The sequence below is a fragment of the Pinus tabuliformis genome, chromosome 9, assembly GCF_031772625.1.
Source record: "Pinus tabuliformis cultivar Carrire ecotype Pingquan chromosome 9, CPIR1, whole genome shotgun sequence".
Lineage (NCBI taxonomy): Eukaryota > Viridiplantae > Streptophyta > Pinopsida > Pinales > Pinaceae > Pinus > Pinus tabuliformis.
The window spans coordinates 1,065,828,391-1,065,842,386 of record NC_142307.1 but is presented as its reverse complement, the minus strand read 5'-3'; positions in this window follow the sequence as shown (position 1 = coordinate 1,065,842,386).

Sequence of the window (13,996 nt, the reverse complement as noted above, 5' to 3'; positions counted from 1 at the left end):
CCTGGATTATAATTTACTCCTTGGACGAGACTATATTTATTGCATGGGAGAAATTGTCTCATCACTCTTTAGAGTAATGTGTTTTCTGAACGAAGGAAGAGTGGTCAAGCTCGTAGACCAGCTTTCATTTCCCAGATCACGCATAGAAAATAGTCATATACCATCCCTAAATGGTCTTTTCACACAAGGAATGTCTCATCAATCCCCAGTCCATCCACCTGATAAGCGCGAGTGATTTGGGGGACATGACTGAATCCCAGGGGGCATGCACACTGGTCTGCTTCGGCAGAAAAACTTCGGGTATAGGGTAGGTTTCCGCGAAAGATATATGACTGGACTGTACTCCCGTCCGTGATTGGAAGAGGGGGTTAGACTGGAATAAGATTACCTCGTCAAAGTTATGTGAGTGGATTGTCTCACCTTTGTCTATTTTGGTAGACATCGCCGAAGAAGTGTTTTGTTTGCGGTGTGAATAGAACAATCTTTGGTAACCTAAAAGAGGTAGACCTTTCCTAATAAAACAAATGTTTTGTCGGTAGAATGAAAGGTGACCTTGAAGCTTTATTTTATACCTGGGGGCATGCAAACCTTTTGGCATGCAAGCAAAGAGCGACTATTTATTTTTTTAAATTTTTAGGTCCTCTAACCCTTTAAACTCGTGTATTGGTCGTTTCCTAACTTGCATAAAGAAAGGATGTGGGGCAAAACTCTAAAAATTGTTGTTTTCATATATGAGACATTCTTATTATACGACTGGATTAATCGAGCAGTTTTAGCACATAGTTCAAGCTCGTTAAAAAATAAGCATAAGCCATGAGAAAATGTTTCCCCAAGTGTTTAAGCTCAATAAAAAAAAATGAACCGATTTCCAGTAAATAACCATCGTGAATGTAGTACTTCAGCCTTTAAAGCCTTGGTCGTGTTCTCATCATCACCTCCACTCTGTATTGGCCGATCATTCACCTCCATTTGATTTTTTACCCCTTTTGAAGAACAACTACGAAGAGTGATCCCACTAGCCATCCTTGTAACACTGTCGTGATTGGAAAATTCCAAACCTTACCTGGAATCAGCTGCTACCCAATTTTATCACTCGTTCCTTAAAAGACGAGTCTCCTTTAAGCTCTTTTCAACTAACTCATAAAATATGAAAATATTGTCGAGCCATTGGCCTCTCCAGCTCGTTAAAGTGACCAGAAGTGCTATCCCTCCTTTAGATTTTAATCTTTTTGGACCTGAGGGATTATTACACAAAAAGATCGAGCGCTTGTTTTGTTCAGCTCGTTAAAAGTATCGAAAATTCATCCCTTCTGTATTGTTTTATACTTTTTCGGACTTAAGGGATTAGATGACGATAAAGGAATTTTAGAGTTTCATTTACGTCCCTTTTCAGACTCTCTAAAATTGAAAAGGACCGAGTTATCTTTGTCGTTAAACTCGTTAAAACTTAATAGCGACAAACTTGTCCATAGCAGACAAGAACGAGTTTCACTATCGTCAGGCTCGTTAAAACATAGCGATGGGTTTTCCCGAAGGGAAAATTATAGAGCAAGCATATGTTATCCTCCTCAAGCTTGACAAAAATAAAGAGGTATTGGTCAGCAATGACTGGGGAAAAATTGGGAAGAAAACTTGAAGAAACTTTGTTGGTAGCAAGTCGCTCTTGAACATGACACTTTCACTCCGCATCCAAGGCGGGTTGGGTTGTTTCATTCACCGGTCACATCACCATGGTCCCATCACACCATCCAAATTTGGGGTTAATGCTACCAATCCATCACGTCAGTGTCGCCGATATGTTCAAGAGAAGTCATTCAGAGAATTCACCTATGTCTCACCCACTACAATACATTTACACTCCATTCTTTCATGACTGCCACCCTGAACCTTATGTCATCAGATCGTTTTCACCTCCATTAAAATCATTTGCTCCATTATGTGTCATTGATGTGGGATTCATTAAGGCCCTCCTATGACGGATCGCTTCTTGTCGACATCAGCTCATTATCCAAGAAGTCGATCTAGGAACACCCCGTTCAGTACTTTGAAGCTTGCATGCCTCAATGGCAAGTTTCTCACTTCCGACGACAGTTTACATCAATAACCTTCGACCGAAAGATTTTGCGTAATGTTCAACGCCAAGTCCTTTATTCACACCACGTGAATTGTACTGCAGTACCTTGAGGGTCATTATCATTATCGGTGATTCCTCTCGCGCCTGTTAACAGCTTACATCATTGGCTGGTAATCAGGCGATGTCTTTCCATGTTCGACTCCAGAACCTCTCTCACATGGATAGACTTGTACTTCGAGTGAAGATCGAACGAGATTGAAGACCCCGAATCTAGTTTCATCCATCCAGGCTGCGATATATATTCAAGGAAATAAAGACATCAAATGTACATTATTGCTGCACAGATAATCATCCAATCAAAGGGATGATGACTCTACCAGAATCATCAGTCTACACTCAGACGATTGTCTGTCTTGTGTACATGAAAATGAATTTATAAAGCTGAGCATGGGAATGCCTGCCTCAGCTAGATCATGAAAATATTATGAAGATAATGTATTGTATTGTATCTTATTACAGGTCTCCTCCCAGCTTGAAAGAACTTCAGATCCTCATAATAAAGCATTTCACCCGACATCAAAAGATTAACGACCTCATGCTTTAGGGGGCAACTGTTATAGATAGTTTTGGGCACTGCAAACCCAAGCATGAAATGTCCATAAACCAAGGGCTCCTAAGTCCCTAAAAGTGTTGTTCTAACCCCTAAAGGAACAAGTTCAACTGATTACAGCTTCTCCTAGAAGTTCTCCATGAAAAAATGCTCAGAACTGGTCAAAACAGGATCACTTCGGCTGCTCCATAGGCAAAGTGCGTTGCATCTCACCTAAATACACTGTGTGGGTGCGTTGCATTTCAAAAATCCCTTTTGTGGGGTGCGATGGGCGAGAAGTGACAAATGGCAGTGTCATTCCGCGAGGTAGAGAGGCATGGAATCTTCCAGAAACTTCTCCTGTGACACTTGCCTCTCTGAATTCGACCAAGGATGAGTAAGAGATCGTCAATCTCCAAGTGGAAGCAAGAACTATCAGAGGGAAGACACTAATCAAATCACAAGCTGACTCATCTCCCTTACAGATATCTATATATGGATCCCTCATCCCAGAGATCCAGAGGCTGGAATTTTGCATATTGTAAGGAATTGATGTTGGTTTCTTGAGACAACATCCTAAGTGTTGGGTGATCTAAGATTTGTATGAGGTGAAGAAGGGCTTACTTGTTGAGAGGATGATGCTGGGTCAGAACAACTGGTTGTAACTCCCTTGGCTCTTTCTTGTTTATTAATAAAAGCTATTCAAGTTTTCATCCATACTCTGGTGTCATTTATGTTTTATGCATTTGTATGGTCAATTTACATCTGATCCTAGATTGTTTCTGATTATAGATCCATGTTCTTGTATAGTGTCATGCTATTGTGATCCTCAAGGTACTCTGTGAAGCTGGGCGTACAAGGGAGCAAGTAGTGAAAGGCTATCAAGAGAGAGAGGAATCGAACTAGGAGATTAGTGCAAGATAGAGGTTGGTCTTCTTTGTTCTTCTCTCATCTATATTTCATAAAGGAAAAATGAAAGTAGCTTTAATTTGTTTGTTTCTAAGGTAGCTACCACACCTTAGTGGGATAAGCAGTTCTGTGTAGACACTTTTCCTTGTAACAATGCACCAAGATCTGATTATAGCCTGACTAACCATCGAGTAGTGGCATCCGTGATGCTCCAACTACTCTTTGTATAATATGGTCCATATTTGGAAGTGGATAGTTATCCTTTAAGGATACTTTGTTGAGGTTCCAGAAATCTATGCACAACCTTATTTCTATAGTCTTCTTTCGTACCAAGACCAAATTCAAAATCCAATCAGAAAATCTGATTGAAATAATGATGCCAGCTTTGAAAAATCCGTTTACCTCTTTTTCGATGGATGGCAGCATCTTTGGATTGATCCTTCTCAACTTTTGTCTGAAAGGCTTTTGATCCGGCTTAATAGGAATAGTATGTTGAATTATATCTTTGTCATACAACTTCAAATTTGAATAATCCCACGCAAACACATCAAAAAATTCAGAAATTAATATAACATACTGGGCCTTTACCTCAGGAGGCAATGCTTTTGATAACTTTATAAGCTTGGGCTTGTTAGCTGTTCCAATATTGACATCTTCAACTCCTTTATCGGTAGGTCCCAAGCTCGGCTTTCTTGCAACATCATCTTGATCAGAAAGCTCCTCTAAAGGTATGAGACCTCTACGAATAATGTTATCCTTCAGCTGTAATACCTCCATCTGATTCACCTCAATCTCTTGTTCATCAATATCACAATCATCATCAATGGAAGCATCCTTGAACCTTCCTTCATTTTGAAAAAAGGCATTGATTCTGGATTTCAAATTTCTTGTATCAATGGCGAGTAAATATGCAATAATGTTTTGAGTCCAGGGTACTGCCATCAATGTATATTCATGAAACATTCTCAAAATATCTAGAATTTCATTTCTATAGGCTCTCATCTATGGATTCTTTGCTTCATACTCTCCCTTTACCTGTTTGATCACCAGCTTTGAATCACCATAGACATAAATCTTTTTTGCATTCAATTTCTTCAAAATTTTAAGACTTGTAATCAAAGCTTCATACTCCGCTTCATTGTTACAGCAATCAAAAGCCAACTTGTAAGAGCATACTCTAACATTACTTGGGATTTTGGTGGGCTGGAAAGTAGGGTTGTGGATCCAAATTCATATATTGGCACTGTCCTTACCCATGACACCATCAAAATCCATGCTCCAAAGGCCAGCTTCGTCTTCTAGATGCTGAAATTCTTTTTCCTTCACTTCCTTACCTTGACTGATTACTTCATTTTTCTGCTCTTCATTGACCTTCTGCTGCTCAGAAGAACTTTCTACCTTCTCTTTTTCCTGATTAAGGCTTCCCTAAAATTCTCTGATATTTCTGGTACATTATCTACTTCTACAATTTGAATATTGACATCATTTAATCCACTATCAGAATACAAAACAAATGATTCTAAATCAACGTGTACAACATTTATTGGATGATTGAGTGGCTTCTCTTTGTTGGTGATCATGTATTTCATTTTCTTCTCCTGGTATAACTTTCTCAATTGACTGAAAATGGGAATGGTAGCATAAGAGAATTCAAGTTGTAAAGTGCCCTTAAGTTTAGCACCCCACGATCTAGACAAGAACATACCGAATCGCGGTGGAATATCAACGACAACCACATCCATCAAAACATTTTTGGCTGGGATTTGATCTAAAGACACTACCAAATATTTGATAAGACCAATGTAACGAACTCTATCGGAGTCAAAGGAGTACAAATCATGGTATTTCTAGGTAATATCCACGCCCAACTTCTCCATAATAGATTTAGGCATCAAATTATGAGAAGCTCTGGAGTCAAAGATGGCATTATGGAGAATGTACTCATGCAATCTAAGACTCAGATAAAAGGGAGGAACTTCAGTATCTTCAGACTGACCTTCTATGGCTGAACCAAAAATGAGTTCAGGATGATCATCTTCGACATTTACCACATTTGACAAAGGGTCTATTTGTAGAATTCTAGACACCAGGTGTTTATAGTTGCTATTCTTTTCTAGCTCAGTCAAGGGAATGTACAATTTTAATTTAGCAATTTAATTTTCTAAATAAAAGGATGAAACTTTTTCTACCTCTTTGACAGTAAGGTCCTTCTTTTCTACTTGCTCTTTCGCTACACTTTGCTGATTATTCTTCTCGTTTGCAATGCTATTTGTTGATGGTATTTTGCTAGAAATCAGATCAGCATGATCTTTCCCTTTCCTTTGAATGTTTGAGGAGTCATTCTTTGATTGCAACTCTTTTCTTTTCTGAATGAGATTGGTCGGCACATCTCTGCTTCTCAAAGAATACTGCCTCTTCTGTGCTGTCAAAGAATTCATATAACCTCACTGATAATCATCGGACTCGACCTCTAAAACTTCATGAATTGCTAATATGTAATCTTCATCCCTTTGAATGTCTGGAGCCTCTACATATTCTTCATCTTCCATCAGAAAAATGGGCATACCATATGCAGTGAAAAAATGGTTTGCTTCAATTACCGGATCATCATCATTATCTTCTGCTTCCATTCCCTGAACATAATTTTGCTACAAAGGAGTTATGATATGTTGTTGTTGTGCTAGTTGGTCCAGTGCCTTTTGTTCTCTCTACTTGATCCAGAATTGGGGTTGCTGTTGTCCTCTAAAATTCGGATTCCTGATTGGTGGTTCAGGTCTATCTGTAATGGTTAGACGGTCAACCATCTTCTCCACTATTCGAATCAAAGTATCCATCTTAGCATCTAAAGAAGATGCTTCCTCTTTTATGGTCACTCTCTTTTTAGATCTCATTCTTTCTCTTTTGGTCAGCATATTTACTTCTACACTTACAACGTTCTTCTGCATGTCTTCTAGTGTGGTGGGATCACGTTCCTGTAACTGATATGCCATATCAGCATCGAAACCATCTAGAAACTTGAGCAAGGCTAACCCCTCAGGTGGTTTAATGTTGGCTGGAATAACATTATATACTGCATTAAACCTCACACAATAATCTTGCACACTTTCACAAACATTCCTTTTGATATTTTCATACTTAGAAAAAATTTGGAGAGGGTTCTTCTTTACCTCCCATCGATCCAAGAATTTCCTATGCAGGACTGGAAAAGTGGTGATAGAGGCTGCAGGTAAAGCTCTGAACCATTTTCGAACCTCACCTCCAAAGCTTTGGACAAACAATCTCATAGCCACATTTTCTACCTCTACCTCATGAAGGTCAAAGAAGTCATTCATTCTATCAACATGTTTCTGAGCTATAATGTTTTGAGTGGCATCAAATAGAGGTATTTTATTTTGGTAATCAACGGGCATATCACCAAGATTCAGAGGTAAAACAAGGGGTGCATACTGGGCAACCATGACTCGAGGTGGATTTGAAACAATGCTTGGACCACTAGGGTTTAATGGAGTGGTCGAGGGAGAAGTAGGGGTAATAGGTGTTTGATAGGATATGATAGGTTGAAGGGGAAGGGTAGGTATAAACTGAAGTTGGGAATGAACTTTAGAGATTGACGGGAATAATGATGAACTGAGGGTAGTGGATGCCGATTTAGAAAGCTCAGGGATCTTAGCAACAATTATGGATGATTGAGGAGAATTTAGGATATACTCGCCAATTGACCAGTTTGCCTTTTGAATTTCGAGATCTGCAATAAATTCCAGGTCTAGAACTATATTTTCAAGTGCATTTTCAGATTTGGTCCTAAACAGAGAAAGGTCGAATGACAAATCAAAAGAGAGATCTTATAAGAACAACCACTCATCCAGGCATGAATCTACTTTAATCGAAGGGGTCAAGCTGGCTGAACTTTCTTGTCTTTTGACCCTTCTTGAAATCAAATTAGGATTATCCACTACTGGGGTGGGATTGGAATCAAGATTGGCCCTAGTGTACTTTCTCGAAGCCAATGTGCTCAAATTTCGAAGTTTTTCTATATTTCTTTACAACTTTCTATTTCAGCCTAATAAATTCTAAAACTCATCATCCAAAGTTCAAGAATTTATATGAAAGATATTACCGGGGAGATTAGTCTTTGAGATTAGTCTTTTCGTTCCCCAGTCTGGTCGCCACTATGTTATCACATAGATTGACCTCAGGCTAAAGGGAGGCAATGCCAGGGTAACCACAAACCAAGCTCAACCTAGTAGCTAGCCCTACTAGGTCAGCAGAGGGCTCTCTCCGTAAGGATCTCAGTCAAGATAACAGGATCAGGTAAATGATTTTAGGCTAGGTATAGTAGCTTAAATTTTTTTTATTGAAATTTGTTGGTGTTTTGTCGGATTAGGTGGAGTTGGGCAGTTTAAGTCTGGGAAATTAGGTCAAAAATGCAGGGTTCTCTATGGGGAAAGGTAGGCATAGGCTTTAGCACTTTAGGCTTGATGATGTGATGTGTTAAGACTGATGAGGTGCTAATAGGGGAATGTGACAATCATGGATCCTTCTTAAACAGTATAAAACATGAAATGTTGACTGATTTCCCAAGGCAAAGCACTGATACAATGGATTCTACCTATAAAACTTGAAAACATTCAACTAGAAGCAATGAAATGAATGATGGCATACATAAAACATGTAAAAAAATGATCACAAAAGAAGAAATTGTACTAAAACTCCATACCACAGGGATCCCATAAAAATAGCTGCAAATCTTATTAATCTCCTTGCCAAACTGCTTACAATGATGTACAAGCAAGCTCAAACTGAGTCCAACCTCTTACAAAGAGAAAGAAGAAGAATATATATACATGATTTCAACCTCCTCCCATCCTCAGGGGTCAAATCCCCAAGATGAGGAGCTAATCTAACTAATACTGAACAAGAAACAAGAATATAGGCATCATTAACAACTTGTTAAAGAGAGATTCCATACAGGTTGGCAGAATTTTATATTAGTGGAAAAACCTGTGAACAATTTATGAAACCAACATTTAGGACTAGCTAGGTGAGTCCATCATCAAGGCAATGAGATTTTTATTTTGAGAATATGGACTCACCTAGCTAGTCCTAAACATTGGTTTCATAAATTGTTCACAGGTTTTTCCACTAATATAAAAAATCATTGACAACTTGCCTCTAAAAGTGAAAAACTGATTCATTTGGGCTGAAAATAACTCCTAAGCAATGAATCTACCTTCTATTACTATTTATCCATCATATCTACAAGCCATGACATAATTTACATAGGTAAATCATCCACCATGAGAGAGAATCCATGATTATAGTAAAAAACTGGAAAAATAGCAACCCTGAGCAAAAACTGTGAAAAGCATAGTGCCACGTTTAGGTCCCTTTTGGAGACCTTCCCGACATCCAAATTGATCCCATGATAGCACATTGGAAAAGTATTCAAGTGTACTTTCTAGAACGCTTGGAATTTCTGCATTTGGAGCTCATTTGACCCATAAAAACGTGATTCTCATAAGACTGCTTCTATGTGTCCAAAAAGTGGCAGAAAGGTCATTTTTAGGGTGTTTTTTGACCTTTTGGTGGACCAATTCTACCCCAAAACTTTTGAAACTTTCTAGGGTGCATGTCCTCATCACTTTAAATCCAAAAATGCAAGCCATTTCTTCAATGGGTGCCCCTAGGAAAAGCGCAACGCTAGTGGCGCTGCGCTTTTAGGCAGTTTTTCTATGTAATGAAATTCAAAATTGCAAATGACAAAATTTGTTCAAAACTTGCCCAAAATTTGTGTGAAGCACCACCATCATGTGCTTTGATGAGACAAGGAGGCTTCAGCCAGAATTCTAAGTCTATCCTCCTCTTTCTTGCCTTTCAAGGCCCGCCTTAGCCTAGCTTTCATTCTCTTGACCCTCATATTGCAAATCTTGTTTCGGGTCCTGTAATGATAAGCCATGTGTCTGATCATATGCTTATCCCTGTTGGCCTTCCGTAGTAGCTTCTTAAGGTTCAAGTTGACTCTCTCAAGCCAAGTCCATATCATTTTCAATCTCCTTCTCAATAGGGGTCAAAGTGATTTGTGCCTCTTTGTCACTTTGTCATTTCATCTTGAGCATTTCTAGCTCCATGAGGACTTGTTTTTTAGTTAATTGCTTGTTTTCTTGTTCCAAATATGTAATGACATATTTAGCCCTCTCCAAATTGTCTGCCAAAGGTTGCACTTGATCTTCCCTTTCCGTATGATGATGTATTTTATGGTTTCTTCGTCCTGAGCCTCCAAGTCAGTGATATCAACTCCATGATGAGTATAAGGCTACTCCGGCTCATCATGCTCAGTCAAGTCAAAATATCTTTCCTCCTCATCATCATCTGACATCTTTTCCTTTCCTTTGTGTAGCTACTGCACTTGTACCTGTTGTGCTGAAGAAGAAGGAAAATCCCCTTCCACATCTTGTGGAGTTAGCATTTGCCTATGAGCTGACGAAGAAGGCAAGGCCCCTTCCACATCCCGTGGAGAAAACACTCACCTATCTACTGCAAATAATCTCCTAGTGCCCCTCTGATATGTCATGAAAATAGGCACTTTAGTAGTTCTTGTCTCCTTGGCCTCCTCATCTGTTTTAGCTGGGCTAGAAGGTCCTCCTGCTTCTTGAGGCACTGGTGGAGGAACTTGAAGAACTCTGAAGATCTCATGAGAAATGAAGGTCTCCCAAGGGATGTTAAGGAGACTGAGATGATGAAGCACAATGATCTTGATCAGGGAGTAATGATAAAGGCTTCTCATTTGCTGAGGGTAAGGCTTCCTTCGGACAATAAAAGTCATCTTCTCAATACTCCTAAACAAGTAATAAGGGATGTTTAAAAACCTTACTTTGGTAGAGTGCATGAGGAGACTGATATGATAAGTATATAGCCTGGAGAACTGACCCTCACAAGTGAAATACTTCATGATGACCTTCATCATGGGGACATACTTGTTCTCAAGAAACTTGAAAGGAAATAGTCTCTTCACCTGATTTTTGTACTGAGGTTTGATATAGGTTTCATAATAGTACTCATCTAGATCCTGGTGCTTGAACCACTTCTCCCCTATAATAGGAACCTTGGTGGCATCTGAAACAATGGAAGAAGAAATGGTGAAATTTACCCCAGCAAGAGTCACCTTGTTGTCATGAAGATGTGCTGCAAAAAGCCTAGTGAGCTTTGGGTGATATTGCACTCTCTCAACTTGTTCACAAAATTCATAGCAGCCAAGGTACTTGAAGCATGTGATAGTCAACTCGGAGTCCTGCGATCCCCTAAGGTTTGATGGCTCTTCTCTGATAATCCTGCCTCCCTTGTGTGGTTTTCTCATTGCATGGCTCCATCATCTGAGGTATCACTGGTTGTGTTCTCCTCCTCATAGTCTTGGTCTTCCAGGTCCATGTGTGCAAGGTTGAGGTGTGTGGAAATGAGAAATGAGGGGATGGAAAATGGTCTTGCAACTAGGAAATGAATGGAAATGAGAAGAAGGGATTTGTGCCTTGAGTTCTTGGGAAAAGAGACAGAAGGGAATGTGAAGGAACAATGGGAAAGAGGGAAAAGGAATAGGGTGATTTTATGACTGTAGGGCTGGGTGTTGAGAGGAGTAGGAAGGAGTTAGGGTTTAGGTAGAATTAGGGAAAATTTTAGGGTTTTTATGGTTTCAAGATTACAATGACCAATGATGCTTTAATCTTTGATTTAGCAACCCAAAACCAAGATGCAGGAATGTACTTACCTGTAATAAGGGAGGGCAAAACAAATTTGAAGCTTGCAAGAAGATTTGGAGGTGTTTTGTCACTTCTGGGAAAAGCACAGTGCCTTCGCTCATAAGAGAAACAACATGAAAAAACCGTAGCGCCCATTGAATTTTGTACTAGAAAAAATGGAGAAAATTGCAGCGTCGGGTGAAAAGCACAGTGCCTCCTTCCAAAAGCGCAACGCCAGTCTATCTTGGCCAAAAGCACAGCGCCGGGCATGTTTTGCTCAAACTCACTCAAACTCGACTTTCTTCCTTCTCCCTTTCACTTTCTTTCTTGAAAAATGAAGATAATGAATTTGAAAATGAAGTATGGGGGTTTAAATAGAGGAAGATTTTATTTTTTCACTTGAAAACCCCACTTTTTCAATGTTTCTAGTTCTACTTCAAAACTTCGTTTTAATACCTTTTCTTCTTATATCTTTGCAGGTGAATAAATGCTCAACTTGACTTGAATTTTGCAGCATTTTTTGGTCTTGCAGCAAGGAGAAATTCTCTGGTGCAGCTAAGATTAATTATTACATATAGGAACTTAAAATTACATATGATATAAATAAACTAGAATACTTTGTTTTCACCTCAAAAAGATGTTTTTGAGGTGAAAATTACATTAGTTTTAAAAAATGATGATTTAGTAGCTATGATTTACAAGCCATCATGCTTGATTTATTGATCCTCCTCATATCCTTGTTGACCTTTATTTACACTTTGAAATCAGTTTCTTGACCTTGGTGATGAAACCCTAGACCTAATGAAATCATGCCCTATGACCTAATGAAGTGAATTGCAGATTAATTATGAAACCCTGACTGAAGACATTTTGAAGGGAAAGATTTTATGAAGAGAAAACAACCGTCATAGGATCAATATATCATGACCTAATGGAATGATGCAAAATTTTCAGTATGGGACTCCTAAAATGCATATGCAAAGAGTGAATTTTGATCCTTGATGGAAGTATGCAGACACTGATACTAACAGGTATCATGGAGGACACAGGTCAGATATGCATGACACAATCACGGTCGTCACCACTGTTAGCGCTTGAAATTTCACCTCAGGTTGAGAAAGGTAAACCTCAAGGCAACATCAAACCACTTAGCCTCGTAGCTAGCCCTACGGGGCAGGAGAGGGCTCTCTCCGGTCTATCTCGGTAAAGATCTTTAATTGGTGAGATGAGCAATAGGGTAACACTGATTTTAGGCTAGTAAACTGATCAAAAGGGTTGATTTGGGGTTTTTAGGGTTTTTGGTGGCAAATTTGAGGAGATGGAAATTTTGGGTGCGGCGATTGGACACAGTTTCTGCAGGGCGTTCTTTGGGGCGAGGTAGGAGACAGTATTGATGCCTTTGATTGAGGTGGATGATTAAGAATGACAGATGAGGAGTTAAGGAGAGCAAACAATAACTTTGAATTCTCCTTAAACAGTAGAAAACATTGAAATTAAGCAAACTTAAAAGCAGAGCATGACAGTCATGAGTTCTACTTTAACACTTCATTTACTTAATGTGCAGAAGGAAAAGAAAGGAAATGATTCACATAACACACTTACAAATACATGGAGAAACACACCATCAATACATGTAACCACAAGAATCCCAAAAAGGACTACAAAACCCTGGTCTTCCTTAGCCAAAAATTGCAGAGATACAGTGAATAATACAATAGTAGCTTCTCCCTCAAGAGTCCAACCTCTCCAACCATGAAAATGATTGAGAAAATACATAATATAGGCAAGCCAACCTCTTCCCTTGCCTCTAGGGGTCGAGATCATCCTTCTAGGAGCTGTTTCAACCAATTCTAAACTGAGCACTAAAATCTAGGCAGTCAAAACAACTTGCCTCTATAAGCTAGGAAACCAATTCATTCATTAAATGTTTGCTATTTCATGAATGAATCTTATAGAATAGGTAAATAAGTGTCATGTCAACATGAAAATACATAAATTATATCAAAGAGGGTGAAAAATCCCATCACAAGTAAAAACTGGTCAAAACTGGGCGAATTCCTGAGCTGTAGATGAATTCCTGAGCAATTTGCCTGACGGGTCGTGCGCCTTTGAGAGCAATTTTGGGGCACTTTCAGGTGTCCAAATGAGGCAAGAGTAGGCTTTTTGGAAATTTCTGTGAGTCTACTTTCCAACCCAACTAGAATTTCTGAATTTGGTTGTCATTTGCCCCTTCAAAATTGCAATCTCCCAAGACTACTTTCTGTGTGTCAAAAATGTGGCAGAAAGTCATTTTTTGCTTTTTTTTTTACTTTCAGGAGGCCCAAAACTTCATAAAATCTCTTGGAAATGGGTGAGTATGTGTAACTTTTAATGAAAAATCCAGAAATGCTGAGTTTTCCTGGAACGGAGTAGCCAAATGAAAGGGTCGCGCGGGGGGTGAGACCTGTCAAGCGGAAAAACCTGTTTTTTGCCTTAAAAACCAAAAATCACCCAAAATGCTCAAAATTTCTTGGAATTTGTGCTGGGAGTCCCCAATAAAGTACCATGCTTAGTAAAAGAGGCTTTGGCCAAAATTTGGAGTGGATCGGGCCTTTTCCGTCGTTTTAGTGCCTTGGCCAACCTCCTTGGATTTGGCGATTGCAATTTTGACATTTCTCTAAAACCATGACACCTGTGAAAAAAGTGAAGGAGGTT